The 21803-nt window shown below is 35.7% G+C and overlaps 1 long non-coding RNA gene and 1 pseudogene across 1 annotated transcript in view; one reads left to right on the forward strand and one right to left on the reverse strand.

Moving 5' to 3' along the window:
* Positions 1–21803, forward strand: part of LOC110350998 (uncharacterized) — a 96559-nt gene that overhangs the window by 61056 nt on the left and 13700 nt on the right. The window lies entirely within an intron of this gene.
* LOC101704475 (TBC1 domain family member 12 pseudogene) lies at positions 7124–9087 on the reverse strand (annotated as a pseudogene).

Raw genomic sequence — 21803 nt, forward strand, 5'->3', positions numbered from 1 at the left:
AGTGGGATAGACATGAGTGAATCATTTGCTCACACCTTATGTGGTGACTGAAGTTGACTTTGGGTGAGATCACCTAGAGACCACCTATTGAGCAGGGGCTGAGCATTAAGAAACTGTGGCTATGAGGAAGAAGGTGATCCCGTGAGTGGTTATATGGCCAAAGAGATTGTGTCACTGAAGCCAAAGGACACGAAGAGGGCTCCTGTAGGAGAATGAGTGGCCAGCAGTCCTGAATGTTGCTGAGATGTAGGATTGAACAGAGCTTTCTGGATTTAGCTACTGTGTTTTAATGCAGTTCCTATAAGTAATTTTTCTTATTGTTCTTGGGTCAAACTAACCTTTAAGAGTAGATTTTTAAAGGATTACACTTTAATTATTTGATATACAATGAATTCCTTTAAACAATTATATCTTCCACTATTTTTTATGGCATATGTTTTATTTTTGAAGTATTTTGTTCTTATTTTAGATATTAATGAGAGCATTGACTCATTTGTGAAGTGTAAACATGTTTGAGAGGTTTCACTGAAAACTAAAGATTATTCTAGTGTGAATATATTAGGAAGGAAATCATTGAAATCTACTTTATGTTTTGTGAGGACATCAGTATAAAAATGGAGGAGGGACAATGCAATACTGAGGAAAAGGGCTTATGCTGCATTTTGGTCCCCTTCTGAATACACATCCTCAGAAAACTTCCAACAAAGTTTTTACCTTTTGATGATAAGTGAATATAAGGAAAAAATATGAAGGAAAAGAAAATATTTGGACATAAACATTAGGAAGCAAAGGACAATTATAAGAAAAGACTCATTCAAAAATAAAATAATTATAGACAATGCATAAGTCAATCAACAGAACAAATACTGCTTCTGAAGGTGGTGGTAGAGGCTGCTTTCTATGTCTCTACCTCTGAATGAATCTATTCAGGTCTTCTATCATTTTCTTTATGTGAATCAACTCTTTCTAACTTTGCCCACCCAAATAACAGCTTCATTGACCTGTATTTCAGTTTTCCACTATATCAAATACAGTAAAACCATCCTTGGCCTTCTATGCTTTAATTGTTGTGCTTTCCTTTTCCTTTTCCTTTTGTTGGCAGCAGTGCACTTTCCTTATGCACCCCTTTCCCCCATCTGGCCACAATATTTAAGCATCTATTTTTGTTTACAGTCAAGCTCCACTATTTGCTGATCATCTACATTTAAAAACTTTTATGAATATTTTTGCATAATAGTAGGCACTTCACCTGAGTCAGCTGCCTTAATCCTTTAGAGTGTGGGCATTGTACCCTACTACACTTTTGGATAATAACCATTGCTGATTTATCCCACTAAGTAAGTTCCTCGTTTTGTTGAAATTGTGTTTTTAAAGCTTAAATCACTCACATTTATACTCTCTTCTCCCTTCTCCTTTACTCTGGCAAAAATTTGAGCCCCAATTAGGCTATTCGTTACACTAGTTTACAAAAAGACTCCCGATATTAGCTGTTTAACTTGTTGTGTACTGTTTCCTCAACACAGCAGGGGCTTATTAAGAATCAAGGAATCTCAGATGCCCATTTTTGGATTGGGTCTTTAAATTTGGGAGGTCTGATTTTTTAAGAATTTCTTTATATATTCTAGATATTATAGACCTCTGTCTGAGGAACAGCTGGTAAAAATTTTTTCCCACATTGTAGGTTGTCTCTTTACGCTGTTGGTGGTTTCTTTTGCTGTGCAGAAGTTTTTTTAATAAGAGATCCCACTTGTTGATTCTTTGTGCTAGTTCATGTGGAACTGAGGTTTTGTTCATGAAATCTTTTCCTATGCCAATATCTTCAAGAGTTCTACCTTACCCCTCTTCCAGCCAGTTTAGTGTTTCTTTTTTAATATTTAGATCTTTAATCTATTTCAATTTTAGTTGAGTGCATGGTGAAAGATAGAGGTCTAGTTTTAATCTTGGGCAAGTTGAAACCCAATTTTTCCAGCACCATTTATTAAAGAGACTATCTTTCCTCCAGTGAGGGTGTTTGGTTTTTTTGTCAAAGATGAGGCATCTGAGTGTGTCTGAGTGCATCTTCTAATCTGTTCTACTGATCCTCAGGTCGGTTTCTTTGCCAGTACCATGCTGTTTGTATTACAGTAGCTTTGTAGTATAGTTTCAAGTTGGGGATTCTGATACCTCCTATCTTGTCTCCGATGTCTAGAATTGCTTTTGCTATTCTAGGTCTCTTCTTGTTCCAAATAAATTTTTGGATTGTTTTCTCAAGGTTTGTGAAGTACGAGGTTAGAATTTCAATTGAGAGTGCATTGAATCTATATAGCAATTTTGGAAGTATGGCCATTTTCACCATATTGGTCTTCCTACCCAGCAGCAAGGGATGTCTTTCCAAGAACAGACATTTCTGAAAGAAGTAGAAATAGCAAATAAACATGTGAAAAAATGTCAACATCACTGGTCATTTGAGAGATACAACTGAAAACAATGTTGAGATTCCACCTCACCCCAGAAAGAATGGCTGCTATCATGAAATCAACCAATAACAAATGCTGATGGGGCTGTGAGGGAAAAGGAACCCTTCTCCACTGTTGGTGGGAGTGCAGACTGGTGCAGCCACTGTGGAAATCAGTATGGAGATACCTCAAAGAACTAGAACTAGAGGTCCCATTTGACCCAGATATTCCTCTGCTGGGTATTTTCCCAAAAGAATTAAAAGAATCACACAACAGTGATATATGTGCACCCATGTTCATAGCGGCACAGTTTGTAATAGCTAAAACTTGGAAACAGCCCAAATGCCCATCAATCGGAGACTGGATAAAGAAAACAAATTTTTTAAAAATAAAATAGAGTACTAGTCAGCCGTAAAGAATGAGAAACTAGAGACATTTATAGCTAAATGGATGCACGTTGAGTCGATACTCTTAAGTGAAATAAATAGGACACACATGTGTAAATACTGCATAGTTTTTCTGGTGTGAGAAACTGAAAGTGTAAATAAAGATCAAGATGTACAATAGATAATATGAAATAGGAAGAAAAGTTCCAAAGCAGAAGGGGAAATGAAAGATGGGAAAGGAATAAATATGAGGAAATGAAAAAATGGAAACAAAGTCTTTGTAAATAGGGAGGGGTGGAGAGGTTGAATGGAGGGCAGGGGAAGGGGGAAAAATATAAGAACCAGGATATATCAAGTAAAGGTACAAACTTCCAATAATGAATGTCAGCATATTGTATACCTAAAATGTAGCAATAAAATTAATGAATTAAAAAAAATAACCAAGGAATCAAACCATCCAGTTGAGAGATGCTCTCAGAGATCATCGTGTGCTAAGGGGAAAGCATTCTTTCCACTATATTTCAAGTCCCTGCTCCACCTTTTGTTGGCTGTGTGATGATTTTGAGATGATTCATTAACTCCTCTGTGTTTCAATTTCCTTATGAAATAATGGTTAATCTTTTTATAATTATAGGGTTGTTGTAAAGAATAAAGTAGATAAAGCTGTTTAGGACAGTCCATGGCAATACTAGGCCCTTGATAAATGTAAGCTAATATTTAACAATTAACTTTATTTTATCATAGTTTTAGATTTGCTGAAAAGTTGCAAAGACAATTGGTATGGTATTATTAACTCATAGTTTTTGCTTAATGTTTTTGTTTGTTTGTTCTAGGGTACCAACCAGGGTACCGCATTATATTTGGGTGTTTCCTTAGGGTTACTAGATTGACAGTTTCTCAGACTTTCCTTGCTTTTGATGATTTGGATGATTTTGAGATGACACTATATTTTGTGCAATGTCCCTTAATATTGATTTTTCTAATATTTTTCTGATGCTTAGACTGTGGCTATGAGATTGGAGAGAAAGACTAAAGATGTAAACTGTCATTCTTACCACTCCGTATCAAGGCTGCATGCTATGAACATGACCTATCATTGTGTTCAAATTTGATCCCTTGCCAAAGCAGTGATTATCAGGCTTTTCTTCTACAAAGGCTAAGGCCCTTTCAACTATCTATAAAGTTCTATTTTTTTTTTTGTTTTTGGAATGAAGCCACTATGTTCATCCCATGGTCAATGTATGGGAAGTTATGCTTTAACACTGTTTAAGGTGCAAGTATCTACATAAGAAATTTGGAATTCTTTGATATGGGAAATTTTCTGTTTTCTATTCATTTATTCAGTTATTTATATCAGTAAGGACTCATGAATACTTACTTTATCCTTTGGGTTATACCCCAAACATAATGCAATATTTATTTATTGTTTAGTTTAATTGTTTCATTTATTTATTTTTACTCTGTTTGAAAGTTTTATCTACACAGTAATTGTTACTAGTGGTTTTTAGTGAATTCGTTGTATTTACATTTTATATACACATTTATATTTGAAAGGTAAAGAAACTATGCAAAAATAAATAAGAAAAAATACAGTAAATACATGAAAGAAAGATTGAATTTAGGTCATATAACCTCAAAGAGATTACTGCCAGAGGTTCTATTCCCTCTATCAGGGACACTAATACCAAGGAAATTGTTACCAGAGTTAAGTTAAATAGGGAGGGGTAGAGGGGTTGAAGGGAGGACTGGGGAATTGAGAGAAAAAAAAATAAGAACCAAGATATATCATGTAAAGGCACAAATTTCCAATGATGAATGTCATCATATTATATACCTAAAATGTACCAATAAACTTAATGAAAAACAAAAAGTCATCTTAAAACCTATTAAGACCCTTGACACTCCCTCTATATTTTATTACACTTTCCACTAAGCAAGCCCCTGTAACACGAGTTAACTTCTGAAGGATCCACAAGTTGTCCCTAGGCTAGAATGATATATAGGGTAGAAATATATGGGCATCCTCTGCTCCCATATTCGAAAGAGGCAGTCACTACACTAATGAGGATGGATTTCGGGCTTTTTAGTTTGAAGACTATACATACAGACACCACTAACCAAAATAGTATGCTGGTTTTAAACCATATTGCAGCATACAAAGTATAAATTTAATTATTAGCCAAACAGTATGTTATAGAGATACCACTTATAATACTCAAGTGATTTAATTTAGTTTCAAAACTAAATGCATTCCCTCCACCTGCCTCACAAGCGCAAGGACCCAAGTTTGAGCCCCGGAACCAAAAAATCCCAAAAACCTTAATACATTTAATGCCAATCTATCAATGATTGATAATGTATTTGCTATGCCATCAGAGTTAAACTCAGAAAAAAAGTTAATTTTACCCTGTTTTTTACTCTTATTTCCATTGATTAGAAAAAATTATGCATAGTATTTCCAAGTCATAGACTTAGCTCAGTATAAGATTTCAAATTTCAAAGTAGAATTAACAAATTTTGTTTCTACAGAGAAGGAGAAATTTTAACTAAAAAACTTAAAGTGTTTTCATCTAAGAACTCCAAGAATTCATTACTTTTTACTCTTACCAGTGAAAAGCCTCATTTGTATTTTAGACTTGCTCCTATAGCCAAGTCTTCAGTCCACTAAAGAGCAAAGAACTTTCATTCTACTCATTTTCTTAATGTTAAATTACTAGGTGTAAATAAGGATCAAAGTGTATAACTGATATTGTGAAATAGGAAGAAAAGGTCTAAAGGATTAGGGGAAATGGAAGGGATAGGGGAAAGGAAAGAAGGGAAAAGAAAAAATATGAGAAAAGGAAAAACATGGAAACAAATTATTTGTAAATAGAGAAGGGTGGAGGGGTGAAGGGAGGGCCAGGGAATGGGGGAGAAATAAGAACCAAGATACGTCATGTAAAGGTACAAGATCCCAACGATGAATGTAACTGTATTGTATACCTAAAATGTACCAATAAATAAACTTAATAAAAAATTACTAGGTGAACAATTTGTTAGATTAGAAACTGAAAGGCTAAGGTTCTTTCAGTGACAAGAAGTCCTTAAGGAAGATAATTTCCCTTCAAGAATAAGTAGACAAGAGAGTACTCGCTGCCTTCGGCCAAGAGGCCTGATGCAGTCATTGATCATTGACTGGCAAGAAATTTAATAGCTGTGGGACTAGGAGTTGCAGCTCTTGGATTTGCGGGTCACTATGCATTTCAGATCTGGAAATCTCTAGAACAAGTAATCACACAAACTGCAAGGAATTTTTCATCTCCTAACTTGTCATCGTACTATAAAGGAGGATTTGAACAGAAAATGATTCGTCGAGAAGCTAGTCTTATTTTAGGTAAAAGCCCATCTGCCAGCAAAGCCAAGATTAGAACAGCTCACAGAAGAATCATGATTCTGAATCACCCAGATAAAGGTGGATCTCCTTATTTAACAACCAAAATAAATGAAGCAAAAGACTTGCTAGAATCAACTACCAAACACTGATCAAAGCTCAAGGACCACAATGAGGAAAAATATGGGGAACTTAAAGAAAAATCCTCTGCAAATTAATTTGGTTTTAATTTTCCTACGTATATTGACCATAGTCATTCTTCCATTTAAACTATACAGCAATAAAAGACTAAACAGCTTGCTTTTTCTTAAAAAAAAAAAGAATAAGTAGACACAACTGTGATACAAAACCTAATCTAACAAGAAAAATTTTCCACCAGTATTTCCAGTTCCCAGGTAATTCACATTTGCTCTAACCTACAAACGAAGAGAACAACTTCCATAACTTAGTGTACATACAAAGCTGCTTATTCTTGGTCTCTAATATCTTCAAAAGTTAGGAATTAGAGATGACATCTTTATTATAGCATTTTGGAGGTTAGAGTAATAGTTAACAATTCTACTCTGACATTCAAAGTGCCTCTGTGCTAATTATCAAAAAAAGATAAGATGTAAAATTTTGAAGTATCTCTGAAGCTATTTGAAAAAATTAGTCCATTAAATTGTTCATTCCGAATTATGGAGTTTGAAATAGCCATTTTAACTTTTTTCTCTGAAAAAAATGGCTATCCCTACAAAATACTTTTTCCACTAATACTGTAAATACATTACTTATTTCATTACTTTGGCCATGGAATTTAAAACTAGCAGTTTTCCACCTCCTGAGTCTTTTCTATTTCTCCAACATTTTCTTCCATGTCCTTTACATAGGAAAAATAATTTTTACTCCCCCAAAAAACACTTTATATTTCAGTAAGTCTGAGATTTTGAAGATTAACTTTTCAGAGCAGGACTGCTGTTCTTCTCTCTTTCTTTAATATCCTTCTTTACAGATGCAAAGACCTGAGTCCATTTTCTGGTGCAATTCAGCTGAACAGCTTTTCTGGTGTGATATCTTCTAGTAATTTAGTGAGAAACTACACGATGTGAATAAAATCCATCTGTACGAAAATATCTTCATATAAGCAGAGTACTCTTAAGCTTATCCTAGACAAAAATTCCTCTCCATCTCTGCAAAATACATCTCAGATGCAACAGGCCAGATCCAATGGTAGTGATTTGCAATAAAGTGTGAAGATCCAATCTATCAAGTACCTATCTGGTGTAAGACTGTAAGGCTTGAAATGAAGACGTAGTGTGGAGAATACTTCAAATAATACTTCAAATGTTGCAAAATATTTCAAGGTTGTGCTGTGATCCACATGAAAAAAGGCCAATTGGCATGGCTTATTGAGGAGATTTGCAAATGCAATGAAGGCATCTGCTTCTTCCAAATTGAGAATGAGTACTGCTGCAATGAAGGACATCTTTTGGACATAAGCAACATCATGTCTGTAACATGTATATGCCCCTAATATACTATGTTAAACATCGTGATATGGGCCACCCTCCTGAAAGACGTAGAGAGAAGGAAATGTACCAGATATGTCCAACTTAATTAATTCCAGACTGGCCTGTCAGCAATGGTTACACTGTCTGTATCATTCTCTGAACTTGTTTTACTGAAACTTTTCCACTGTTCTTTTGCTCTTGAAAGGAAGATCTCATAAAGTTCAGGAGTGATATTTAGTTCATTTCTTACAGCTAGACTTTGAACTTTCCTACAAACACTAGGGGGCAATCCCTGCCACAATTCTTGAACTTTTTTTGTGCTATGCATTACTGCCCAGCTGGGCAGTGTTTCATGGATCCAAATTACCACTGCATTTGCAGTATTTTCTTCCTATTTAATTTGCTCTTTCATTATTCATTTTCTTTTATGAGCTTCTTTAATTTCTTCTTTTTTAGCCTCAGCCACCATCTCATCATGTTCTCATCGGTGATGTAAAATTTCTTCCCCAGATTTAGCAGGAAGATTTGATGGTCGCTCCTCTAGAATCAGGGCAGTGGTAGAAAGCGTCTTAAATTCAAAAATTTTATGCCTTGAACTGAGTTGATAGTTTACAGGTCCTCCATGTTCATGCTTCATATTCCCATGAATGATTTTAGAAGTTTTCTGAAGATTCTCTCTGGGAGGGACTTTACCAAATAATTTCCAACCAGGAGCACTATGAACAACTGATTTGAATTCCTTTGTCCTTCTAAAAAGGTTTCAGAAATGTATAGCAAATGTTACTCTTGATAAAATACTAAAAACATATTCTTTTGAAATCAGAAGCAAGACAAGGATGCCCCTGTCCTCATTTCTATTCAGCACTTTATTGAAAGTTTTATTTCCTTCCAATTATCTCAGTGGGACCTTCAAAATAATATAGGGGGAAAATATATGTTACTCCCAACATGCTAGATGTCAGATACACCCAGTTCATGTTGCCTGAAGTAGAAGAATGAATTCTAAGGAACAAAGGAGGTTAAGAATAGGAAAATTTATTGGAGAATAGGAATGGGGAATAGGAATAGCTCCTGAGAGACAGGAGGGGTCCAAAATGGGTTGGCCAGTTTATTAGCATTGAGAACTGGGAGCTCTTCCAGTTGGCTCTTGTTTCCCCTCGGCACTTTCCTTTGTTGTTTTCTTCATTTGTTTAGTGTGTGTGTGTGTGTGTGTGTGTGTGTGTGTGTGTGTGTCTGCCTGTCTGTCTGTCTGTCTGTCTTTACTTTCTGGTACTACAGAGTGTTCCAGGCTCATTTTGTATATTCCCTGCCCTAGCCTGAGAAGCAGCCATTTTCCCAAGGTGACTTAGCTTCTTTGGTAAGTGAATGATTTTAAAAATCCAGATCTGGGCTCTAAGCATGCGCATGGGTACTGAAGTGTCTTTTGTTGGCAGGCCCTCTAACTGGATAGATTTCAAAAATGAGCCATGTGAATACACATGTAGCCACACAGTTATTTCTTTATCCATTTGTGTCCATGTTAAAGTAAGCAGGAGTTCATACTGATGTTTCCACCTCTAATCCAATGTCTCACAATTCCTTTTGACCTTTTATTATCTTTTTAGCTGTCTGTTCATTCACTCATTTTCTCATTCAACATATCAAGTATGACTTTAGTAAGACCCCAAAGTCTACTAACCTATAAAGTGGATAGGGCAATATTTTCTTTTCTTCTATTTCCTGAAGGAATTTGAGTCAATTGAAACTGCCAGTTCCTACATTGGGATAAGTCAACTGTAAACTTTTTTCTATCAACTTTTTTCTTCTTCTTTTTTAAAATGGTGCTGAAAAGTTTATTTGAAAAAATGCAGGATGAATGGATATGGAAGAAACCAACTCTACAAAGTGAACTTGGGCTGAACGAGGAGGGAAAAAGCAAAAATAAAAGTACACACTGTGTTTAAGTAATGTGGTGAGGGCTATCATGGAAGCTCATGAATGATATCTGGTAATTTTTTGTTATTAAAATATAGTTAATTACTGAATTAATATTCTTAGTGGTTCTAACACTATTCAGGTTTTCTAATTATTCTTAAATTAGTGTTGATCAGAAATGGTTTTTTTAAAGTTTTTGCATTTCTCCTGTTTTAAAATTAGTGATGTAAAGTTGTCATGATATTCTCCTATTCTATTTTTATCACTAAAGTCCTGTAATTATACATCCTTCATTTTGAAGATTATTATATTTGCCTTATACATTTTTTTCTTGAGAAATATTTCTAGAGGTTTTTCAGTTGCATTACTTTTTCTAATAACAAGTTTGGGCTTGTTTAATATTTTACATTGTATGTTTATTTTCTATTTTATTATTTTTTTATTATTACTTGTAAGCTTAATTCTATGTCTTAGATTTTATTCTGTTCTCAAATTTATAAGGTTGGATGCTTAGCACATTAATTTTAACCTCTTGTATTTGCTAATATAATTACTGGGATTTTTATATTTCTTTCTATTTACACTTTACTTCAAAGCAGTTTAATGCTTTATGTGATATGATTATGTAATAAGACTATGTGATAAGCCTTTGTTATTATTCAGTGCTGTATAATTTCTAATTTTCATTGTAATTTCTTTTTTGAACACTGTGTTGTTATTATTATTGTTGTTGTTTTTGTTGGGATTTTCTTTATAGGGATGTGAGGGTTTCCCTCAGTTTGCCTTGAAAAATGTTAATTCTTTGAAATTTATTGATGCATGGCTTATGGCCAATTTCATGCTAAATTTTGTAAGTGTCTTACGGGTACTTCTCTTAGTCACTTTTCTGTTGGTGAGACAAAATATCCAATACCCACAATTTTTTTATACTATTAATTTTACTGGTACATTTTAGGTATACAATATAATGACATTTCTCATTGGGAATTTGCACCTTTACATACTCTATCTTGGTTCTTATTTTTTTCCCCCATTCCCCTGCCCTCCCTTTAACCCCTCCACACCTCCCTATTTACAAAGACTTTGTTTCCATTTTTTCCTTTTTCTCATATTAATTCCATTCCCTTCTTTCCTTTCCCCTACCCCTCCCATGTTCCCTTCCCCTTTGCCCCTTTTCTTCCTATTTCACATTATCTATTTTACCTTTTAGTTCTTTTTTTACACTTTCACTTTCACTGGGGAAACTATTCGGTATTTACACGTGTGTCCTATTTATTTCACTTAAGAGTATCACCTCAATGTGCATCCATTTAGCTAAAAATGTCTCTAGTTTCTCATTCATTATGGCTGAGTAGTACTTCATTAAAAAACAAATGAACACATTTACTTTATCCAGTCTCCACTTGATGGCCAATTGGGCTGTTTCCAAGTCTTAGTTATTACAAACTGTGCTGCTGTGAACATGGGTGCACATAAATCACTGTGGTATGATTCTTTTAATTCTTTGGGGAAGATCCCCAGCAGAGGAATAACTAGGTCAAATAGGACTTCCAATCCTAGTTCTTTGAGGTATCTCTGTACTGATTTCCATAGTAGTTGCACCAGTCTACATTTCCACCAGCAGTGGAGCAGGGTTCCTCTTTCCCCACAGCCCCGCCAGCATTTATTATTGGTTGAGTTCATGATAGCAGCCATTCTTTCTAGGGTGAGGTGAAATTTCAGTGTTGTTTTCATTTACATGTCTCGGACGACCAGTGATGTTGAACATTTTTTCATGTATTTATTTGCTATTTCTATTTCTTTGTCTGAGAAATGTCTGTTCATTTCAGATGCCCATTTTTGGATTGGATCTTTAAATTTGGGAGTTCTGATTTTTTAAAGTTCTTTATATATTCTAGATAGTAGACCTTTGTCTGAGGAACTGCTGGTGAACATTTTTTCTGCATTGTGGGTTGTCCCTTCGCCTTGTTGGTGGTTTCTCTTGCTGTGCAGAAGCTTTTTAATAAGAAGAAATCCCACTTGTTGATTGTTCGTGCTAGTTCACAGGCAACTGAGGTTTTGTTCATAAAATCTTTTCCTATACCAACATCTTCAAGAGTTCTACCTAACCTCTGTTCCAGCCAGTTCAGGGTTTCTACTTTAATATGTAGATCTTTAACCCATTTCGATTTTAGTTTATTTTACCATGAGAGATATAGGTCTTGTTTTAATCTTTGGCAAGTTGAAACCCAATTTTTCCAGAACCACTTATTAAAGGGGCTATCTTTCCTCCAATGAGGGTGTTTGGCTTCTTTGTCAAAGATGAGGTGGCTGCGTATGTCTGGAGTTGTTTCTGTATCTTCTAATCTGTTCCACTGGTCCTCAGGTCTGTTTCTTTGCCTGGACCATGACAGTTTTATTTATTTATTTATTTTATCATGATAGCTTTTTAGAAGAGGTTCAAGCTGGGGATTGTGATACCCCGTACCTTATCTTTATTGCCTAGAATTGCTTTTGCTACTCTAGGTCTCTTGTTCCAAATGAATTTTTGGATTGTTTTCTCAAGGTCCATGAGGCATGCTGCTGGAATTTCAATTGTGATTGCATTGAATCTATATAGCAGTTTTGGAAGTATGGTCATTTTCACTATGCTGTTTCTTCCTACCCAGGAGCAAGGGATGTCTTTCCAATTTCTGATATCATCTTCAATCTCTCTTGTCAGAGTGCTATAGTTTTCAGAGAAGAGGTCTTTGATTTCTTTTGATAGGTTGATTCCTAGGTATTTCAATTTTTTGGATGCTACTGTGAAAGAAATTATCTGCCCCATTTCTCTCTCAGTAAGTCTGTTTTTCATGTACAGGAAAGCTATTGATCCCACTTGATGATCTTCTGCATTCTATTTGCCAGCATCTTATTAACAATTTTTGCATCTATGTTCATTAGTGAGATTGGCCTATAGTTCTCTGTTTCAGTTGGGTGTTTCTCTTCTTTGGGGATCAAGGTGATCCTTGTTTCCAGGAATGAATTTGGGAGTATTGCTTCCCTTTCAATTTCACTGAAAAGTTTAAACAGTAGTGGGACTAGTTCCTCTCTAAATGTCTTGTAGAATTCAGCAGTGAAGCCATCAGGGCCTGGGCTTTTCTTAGTTGGTAAGTTTTTATTACATTTTCAATTTCATTGGTTGATATTGGGTTGTTTAGAATTTTTAGGTCTTCTTTGTTCAACTTTGGTAGTTCATATGTATCCAGGAATCTGTCCATTTCTTCTGTGTTGTCCACCTTATTGGCATATAGGTCTTGGAGTAGGTATTGATGATCCTCTGGATTTCTGCTGGGTCCACTGTAATTTCACCCTTTTCATTCCTAATTGCATGGATTTGGGCCCTTTATTTTTTTTATATGGTTAGCTAAGGGTTTGTCAATTTCATTTATTCTTTTGAAAAACCAACTCTTCACTTCATTGATTTTTTGTATTGTTCTCTTAGTCTCCATTGCATTGATTTCTGCTCTGATCTTTATAATTTCCTCCCTTGTATGAGCTTTGGGGTTGTCCTGCTCTTCTTTTTCTAGAAGCTTGAGGTTCAGCATCAGGTTGTTTAAGTGAGCTTGCTCTGTTTTCCTAATATGAGTATTCACTGCTATGAATTTCCCCCGTAAGACTGCTTTTCTTGTGTCCCATAGATTCTGATATGTTGTATTGGGATTGTCATTTAATTGTAGAAACTTTCTGATTTCTTCGTTAATTTCCTCTGTGACCCATTGGTTCTTCAGAGGTGTGTTGTTTGATTTCCATGTGTTTATGAAATTCTTGCAGTTTCTTTTGCTATTGATTTCCAATTTCATCACACTATGGTCTGATAATATACAGGGAATAACTTCAATTCCTTTGCACTTACTTAAACATGTTCTATGAGCAAATATATGGTCTGTTTTGGAGTACAACCCATGTGCAGCTGAAAAGAATCTGTATTCTGATTTTGTGTGTTGGAACATTCTGCGAAATCTGTTAAGTTCATTTGTTCAAGAGTTTGATCGAGTTGCAGTATTTTGTTGTTTATTTTTTGTCTAGTTGATCTATCTATTTTTGACAGTGGGGTGTTGAGGTCCCCCATCACAATTATATTAGTGCTTATTTCATTTTCCATGTGTGTTAGTATTTGTTTTATATAGTTGGGAGCACTAGTGCTTGGAGCATACATATTTATGATTGTCATCTCTTCCTTTTGGATTGTTCCCTTTACGAGGATGTAGTGTCCTTCTTTGTCTCTCTTAATCAGTGTTGGTTTGAAATCCACTGGCTCTGCAAAGAGGATAGCTACTCCTGCTTTTTTGGGGGGTTCTTGTCACATGGAGTATTGTTTTCTACCCTTTAATTTTCAGTCTATGAGTTTCTTTTGGTGTTAAATGTGTTTCTTGCATGCAGCATATTGTTGGATCTTGCTTGTTGACCCATTCTGGCAGTCTATTTCTTTTGATTGGTGAATTGAGACCATTAACATAGGTGGTTATAACTGATATGTACTGACTTTTTTTGTTGTTGTTGGATTCTCCCCCTTTGCATTTAATTTCTTGTCGTGCCTGATGGATTCATTCTTCTGGGTTTCCTAGGGTTGTTATCCTAATTTTCATTTCCTTGGATATTGTTTAAAATTTTTTTGAAGTGCTGGTTTGGTATTCATGAAGTTCCCAAGGTGCTGTTTGTCATGAAAGTATCTTTTTTCTCCATCAATTTTGAAAGATAGTTTTGCAGGGTACACCAATCTGGGTTGGAGGATGTTTTCTCTTAGGGCTTGAAATATGTCACTCCAAGTTCTTCCTCCCTTGAGGGTTTGTGCTGAGAAGTCTGCTGTGATTCTGATGGGTTTTCCTTTGTATGTGATTTGTTTCTTTTTCTAACTGCTTGTAGAATTTTGTTCTTCTGTTGTGTTTCTGGAATCTTAACTGTTATATGCCTATGTGTAGATTTTTTTTTGATCATGGCTAGTTGGAGTCCTGTATGCTTCATTTATCTGTATATCAAGTTCTATTCCCCTACTTGGGAAGTTTTCTGTCATTACTTCTGTGAACAGTTGTTTTTTGTTTTTTTGTACCTGGGATCGAACTCAGGACCTTGCACTTGCAAAGCGGGTGGCAGAACCACCGAGCTAAATCCCCAGCCCATGTGAACAGTTTTTTTGTATCATCTGTACTCTCTCCTGTTTCTTCCTTGATGCTGATCAGTCTTATGTTATTCTTCTTTGCATCGCCTAGCAGCTGCTGGACTGATTTCTCATGGTCCCTTTCTATTTTAAAGAAAATTTTCTTTTCCTGGTCACTAATTGGAATCTTATCTTCTATATCTGAAATTCTGTCCTCCCACTTGCTCATTCTGCAGTGTAAACTTTCAATGGAGTTTTTAATCTGCAAATCTGTTTGCATCTCTTTATGGATTCTATTTGTTTCCTATATTGAGATTCAATCATGTTCCTCAGCTCCTCTATTTTTAATCTGTGTCTGCTCTAGATTTATTAATCATGTCTTGGACTATGGGCACAATCTGTGTTGTTATCTGATAAATTATTTCTGATTTTAATTTTTCCAGATCCTCTTTTATTGCCAGTTGAGGGAGTCCAGGTGGTTGAGTATCAGATTGTTCCATCTCGGTTCCCTTAGGTGCCTTAGGTGATCTAGAAGTTTGGTTTTGAGACTTATTTACGTGTCTTCTCATTTCAACAGATGCAGCCTGCTGTGCCTTTGTTGAGGCACCTTTTTGCTCACCCAGTGGTCTTCAGTTCTCAGCAAGCCACTGAGCAGCCTTTTCTCTGCTGCTCATCAGTACACTAATTCCTGGGTTCAGAATGGTTGCTTTCTGGATCCCTGAGCTGACCTGTTGTCAGTGTGGGCTTCTGGCTGGGCCATATGCACACTTGGCATGGTATCTAGTTGTGTCTCTGGCTAGGGCCTGCCCCTTTATGTAGCTGTTGTTGGGAGGGGCTTTGGCTGGGGGCTGTGCACCCCAGACCCTGGTGTCTGAGCAGGCTAGGGTCTCCACACACTTACTGATGGTATTGGGGTGAGCCTCTGGCTGATGTTTATGCACCTGTGCAGCTCTTTTCTGGATGGCCCTTTGGCTTGGGGTTGTGTGGCCAATCTGCTGGAGTCAGGGGTGGGGGCCCTGGCTGCAATCTACCTGCAGTGGCACTGCTCTTGTCCATACTGTTGCTCACCGGGGAATCTGAGTGCACTTACTGATGGTATGAGGCGGGCCTCTGGCTGCTGCTTGCAGCAACCACAACTTAGAGGAGAGGTTTATTTTGGCTCATGGTTTCAGTCCAGGGTTGGGTGGCTCCAAGGAAGGAATAGCATGGTGGAAGGAGATGATGCAGGAAAGCCTTTAAACACACAGTGGCCAAAGAGAAGAGAAAGGACGTGAGGGTGATCTGGCTGTGACATCTGTCATCCCACTGATCACAGGCTTGATCAGTGGATCTGACTGGCTAGGCAAGTGTCCCCTTCCTCCCTTGTGGTTCTTCCCAATGCTGCACTCTTGGTGCAATGTGAAATGGGAAGAAAAGGTCCAAAGGGGAAGGGGAAGTGGGAGGGGTTGGAGAAAGGAAAGAAGGAAATGGAATTAATATGAGAAAAGAAAAAAGTGAATAATATATGAGTGACTTCGTGTTACATAATTTTTCAGTATTCTTGCTGATACTTTATTGTCAGTTATTTATAAAAATGTGTTCAGTTTCAATGTGGGTTTATATATAAATTCATCATTTTTTTACCTATTTTGCTTTATATCTCTTGAAGTTGCATTATTTGGTTCATACAGTTTGAATTATTACATATTGAGAGTGACATGAAACTTATCATTATACTGTAAAAAACCTTTTGCTTTTAAGATATGATTTTTGTTTTAAAGTCTATTATCTGTTGTTAACAAAGTTACCCTTTCTTTTGGATAATATTTTCCAGATGTATGTATTTTCATCTTTTTAATTTCAACCTTTTTGTGTTCTTTTAGGTCTCTTTTTTATCAATAGTAAATAATTATACTAAAAGTTCAGTCTAGAACTTTGTCTATAATTTGGATTTTAGAACAATTATAATTACTACCAATTTATTTCTACTATATTAGTACAAACCTTTTCTGTTCTGTTTTTTTGAAGCTATCTTTCATGTTTTTCTCCTTCACATCTTGCCAATTTACTTTTTAAAAAATTTTATGTGCTTCTATATATTTAAAATAAAACATTACTTCATTTTCACTCTCCACTAATTTGGATGTTATATTCTCTCCATTTATTATTTAAAGGTTATCTTAGAAATTTTGATGTATGCACCTAAGTTAACAAAGTCTTCCAAACAATGCAGATCTTTGGTTTTCTGCAGTCTTATTAAGATATATTTAACTATGAATTTCTTTTATGTATACTTTTTGGAATTTATTCTGCATCCTGAATATACAATTAATATTTTAATAAATTCTACAAAATTTCTCAGCAGTTATATCTTCAAATATTTCCTTTCATTTGTCTGGGTTTTTTCTATTATTTTTTAATTAGGAACTTCAAGATGTAGACTAGATCTTATTTTATTCTCATTTTTATTACTTCTTTATATTTTCCTTATCTTTTTCTATGTGCTGAGTTTTTGTAATTCACCAAGCTTAATCTTCTACTTCACTAATTTTCATATCTGATCTGTTTAACATATTTAATTTTTCAAGTTTAAGCCTTATATATCTATTGATTCACTTTTCAAATCTACCTGGTCCATTTTAAAAAGAGTGTCTTATTCCTTTATCTATTCATTCCATATAATATAATAAGAATACTTTATATTTTTACATGATAATTTTACCATTTAAAGCATTAGGTTTCTCTGAATATATCTTTGTTGTTTTCACTGTTACTCAGGATGTGCTGTTTCTTTTATTTGCCTTGCCAGAAGTAGTAGTATTTTCTAAAAGTTTATGCTAAGGAGACAGTGGAGGCCTGAATTGAAGGTGTCTTTCACAAATACGTGTGTGCTAATTCTTGATTTGAAGATTTGTGGATCAAAAGCTACAAATGGTGTGACAGAAGGCTTCAAGTTTCAGGAAAGGTTTATTTTTCTACCTCTTCCCATGCTCAGACAAGTAACTTGCTCTGATGTCTCCTGCTGTGCAGTGAGATTTATGTGTGTATGCATTGGGTTTCAATGTTTTGCTGAAGGTACACTGGGTTGGTATCATCTGTGCACAGAGATTCTGCTATAGATTGCTTATGTCATGAGGCCACAGCATTATCTCTGGTTCCTCTACTCTCCCCATGGCTATCAAAATGGAAGCTCATGCTTCTTTCTCTTTCTGGTGTTCTGCTTTAGATATTGGCTTTTAAGGATTTCTTTTATATTGTTGTCAGTTTAATAGTATATTTCAAAAATAATTTTAATCAGAATCCTAGTTTTGTAAGGAGAAGGTTACTCATTGTATATAGTATATCATACTATTGGACACAAAAGTTCTAAAGTCAAGTGCCACCGTTGGGATGTGACTTTCTTATAAAGATTCATGAATACTTTGCTTCCAGTGTGGTGGTGTTGAAACGGTTGAACCTTTCACAGGTGGGGCTAGCAGAAAATAGTTAGATCACCCGTGCTCCATGGGTTGAATGGCTTAATGCTGGTCTCATATTGTGGGTTCGATCTTAGAGGTACAAGTTAGCTCCTGAGAGAGCTGTTTGTTACAAAAAGACTGAGCATAGCATCTCCTCATATTTCATCATTCTCTTGCTTCCTTGTTCGAACAAGTGCCCCTGTTTTTCTTCCAGGATGTAATGCAAGCAGGGCCCTATCAGGACTCCAGAATCATGTTTATTTGAAACCTTAGGCCACCAGAATCATGATTGAAATAAATCTCTTCTTTGTCCATTGCCTAGTATCAGCTGTTTTGTTGTAACAACACAGAACAGACTAAAACATCTATTTTCTAATTACCTCTACTCTAGACAAGGCAGCTTTAAAAATGAAACAGTAAAATATGGTACAGTATGTAAACTCCTTTCTCTTAATTATTCTTACAAAGAATTTCTAGGACCAGTTGGTGAGAGCCCAATAATTTCACTTTAACATTTCAGTCTAATGTATATTTATATCTCCAAGGAAATTATGTGTATTTTAATGTGAAGCAGTTTACATTATTTTTCCATAAGTTAGTTTTTAAATTTTTGTTTATATACACTAAAGATGAACCACTTCTGTCCAATGTTAGAAAAACTTGAATATAAAGGAAAGAACCTAGGTAAGATGGTAAAATAGCTAAAAAATAGGACCATTATAATAGTCTCAAAAAGAGCCAAAGGTAATGGCTTAACCTTAATGACACTAAAAGACTTTGAAAACTTGCATAAGCCAAAACACAACAGAAAGAGCTTCCAAGATTGAGAATGAATAAATCTTTCCAGCATGGAATAAATATCGTTGTAATCAAAGATGTTACCACATGAGAGAGGAATACTGAGCACACATGTGGAGCATAGGATGTCCTCCAGTCAAAGGTCACACATTAATAGGCAACAAACTCTACAAGTCACTTACAATGGGAACAGAAGAGATACAAAATGCATACTGGAATGAAACCACACTCTAGATTTCCTCCTTTCTGTTGCTTTTTGGCACCTTACATTGTCCTTGAGAAGTAAGTGATGCACTAAGAAATATTTAAGAGGATTTTGGTGGATAGAAAGCCATGGAGTGGGCTGCTGGCGGTGTAATGACTCTGCCTTAGACTTCTAGAGCATTTTGAAGTGGGAGAGAGCAGAAAAACTATGAAAAACAAGGAGAAATGTATTGGGGCTTACATTTTTCAGGACAGAAAGACAAGTGTGGCAACAGAATGGAGAGATGTCTGGGAAGCTCATTTGGGTTTTCTCTAGTGCAGTAAGGGAAAATCAACCTTGTCTTCATTCAAAGCTCCTTTTATAATTGCCTTCTTATTCTGATTTTATATTTACTCATAATGTGTGATAATATATATAATTTCTATATTTGACCTTCAGTCAAAATTCGTTGTGAGAAATACTTGACTTTTTCCAATGTGTTACATTCCCAGCATCCATTGAAATGCTGGTGTAAAAGCATCTGTTTTGCAAATAATCTGCTTATAAACCACAACTATAATAATACCTCTTATATAGTTAATAAGCTCTTTTTAACAGCCACGCAAAGGATAAAAGGTAAATATTTTTCATTCATCCCAAGTTAAAATTCAGAATGTCCTTAGTTTTACATGAAGAGAATGTATTTCACATTATGTACTCTTTTAATTTTCACTGGAGACTTAAGATAGGCATTTGGCAGAAAAGATGACATGTGCTTTACACTATTTGGTCCTTACGGACTGGAATTTATGCTGAGATATATATCAGTGCTTAAACTTTGCTTGGAAAAAATTCAGAATACTTAGCTCAGATAAAATATCCAAACTGGAAGGCTGTGGCTCTGAAATCAAGATCAACCTCTTCTCTCCATGCACTGTCACCATGATTCTGACTAAAATCATGATTCTGATATGAGGAGATATTGGGACCAAATTACTGTTTTTTTCTTCAATAATTATTCCTACGTATATTATGAAAAATAGAATGTATCCATGGTATGAAAAAGAACATGTAAAATGTTTTGGCAAAAATCAACATTATCAGAGTGTTTCACATGTAGAAACATCAACTAAGGGTAGCTATTACAGTTTTCATTTTTATTATTATTACCCTTAAAACAGACTTCATTAGTAACTTGTAGCATGTTTGCACTGACATGTCACATCTGTATTCTCTATTATTTCATTGCAGCCATTAATTCCTCTGTTTCATCTGCCATACTGGAATAGTCCTTATTCTGTCTCATCTTCTTACTACTAACTCCTCACTGGAAATTTTATCATCTCTTCATTCTCTCTGTGTCAGGAAACACAAGGTTTCCTTGTTTTAGCCCAGGAAATCAGAAGGGATGGATATTTACAAATCTCTCAAGTTGAAATTTGAAATGAATTTCCCTTTGAAACTAAGTTTATGTGGCAGCAAACAAAATGTATAAGCAATACCGAAGCATATAAAAAGTTCACCATGCTACGATAATAAGTGATCAAGGAAAGGGTAGGGTGAAACTGTCCTCTGATTCAGAAAAAACTCTTGCCATTCCAGAAAAGAGCTGGAAATGATTTGAATGAGGAGGGAGAATCAGAAACAAAACCCCAAAGAGGAAATGACTATGGTGAGTGTATGTGTGTGTGTGTGTGTGTGTGTGTGTGTGTGTGTGTGTGTGTGGGGTATTGGTCATTTGGTGAGAAGACCAGTAAGATAGGAATCAAAAATGAGTTAAAATAGACAGGGAGAGTATAAAGTTGGATAGACAGTTGCAATACAGAGGTTCCCTTTAGAATACTTCAGGAATATGCATCATGATGAGTTTGATCCCTTGGTCTGAAATACCAATAGTTTGGTCTAAACTCCATGCACCCAGACCAATGGGCGGTCATGTTTCTGAGTCTGGACTCATTTTGCATCCAGCATCCGATCATCAACATTAGTCTGGTTCCATTGTTCTAAGGCCTGCATCTGTGCCCTTTTCCTAGGGTTTGGAGTTTTGTCTTGTTTCTTTATTCTTCAATTTTTACATTGTCTAGAATCTAGGAAATTCCATTTTGCTATGGCTCACCCCATCCTTTCTGCCTTCAGCCACTCTTTCATTTTACCCTGGACTCTCCTATCCCTCTATACATTGGGACTTTCTCATGAAAGTTAGTTCCTGTCCCTGACACCAGAACTCCTTCATGTGGATTTCTTTTTGGGAGTACTCCCTGTAACCTGCTGCAGGGACTATTCCAATAATGACCCTGTCACTGAGGATGGGCTCCTCACATCTCTGTTGCCTACCTATTTCTGCTCTGCCTGCTGATTATGAGATTATATGTATCTGGATGAGTTTTTTGTGTGTCACTCCTCAACTGAAGAATCTTTAAGAACTCCTTATTACCTATGGTATGGAATCCCAGTTCCCAAGATTGGGAATTTCTAATTTCTGAAGAAAAGATATCATGTTTTATTCATATTTATTTATCCTTAGGAATTAACACATAGAACACTCAGCAAATCTTTATTGAAGGGATAGATTCTATTTGATTTCTAGGCCTTCCTTTATAATCCAGTTCTATTCTATCGCTTGCTTCCCTTTAACATATACATTATACTACCTTTAAATGCGTCTTCGCTTTT

This window comes from Heterocephalus glaber, unplaced genomic scaffold (genome assembly GCF_053883595.1).
Source record: "Heterocephalus glaber isolate CG9 unplaced genomic scaffold, H.glaber_assembly_v1.0 deba00001442, whole genome shotgun sequence".
NCBI classification, from domain to species: domain Eukaryota; kingdom Metazoa; phylum Chordata; class Mammalia; order Rodentia; family Bathyergidae; genus Heterocephalus; species Heterocephalus glaber.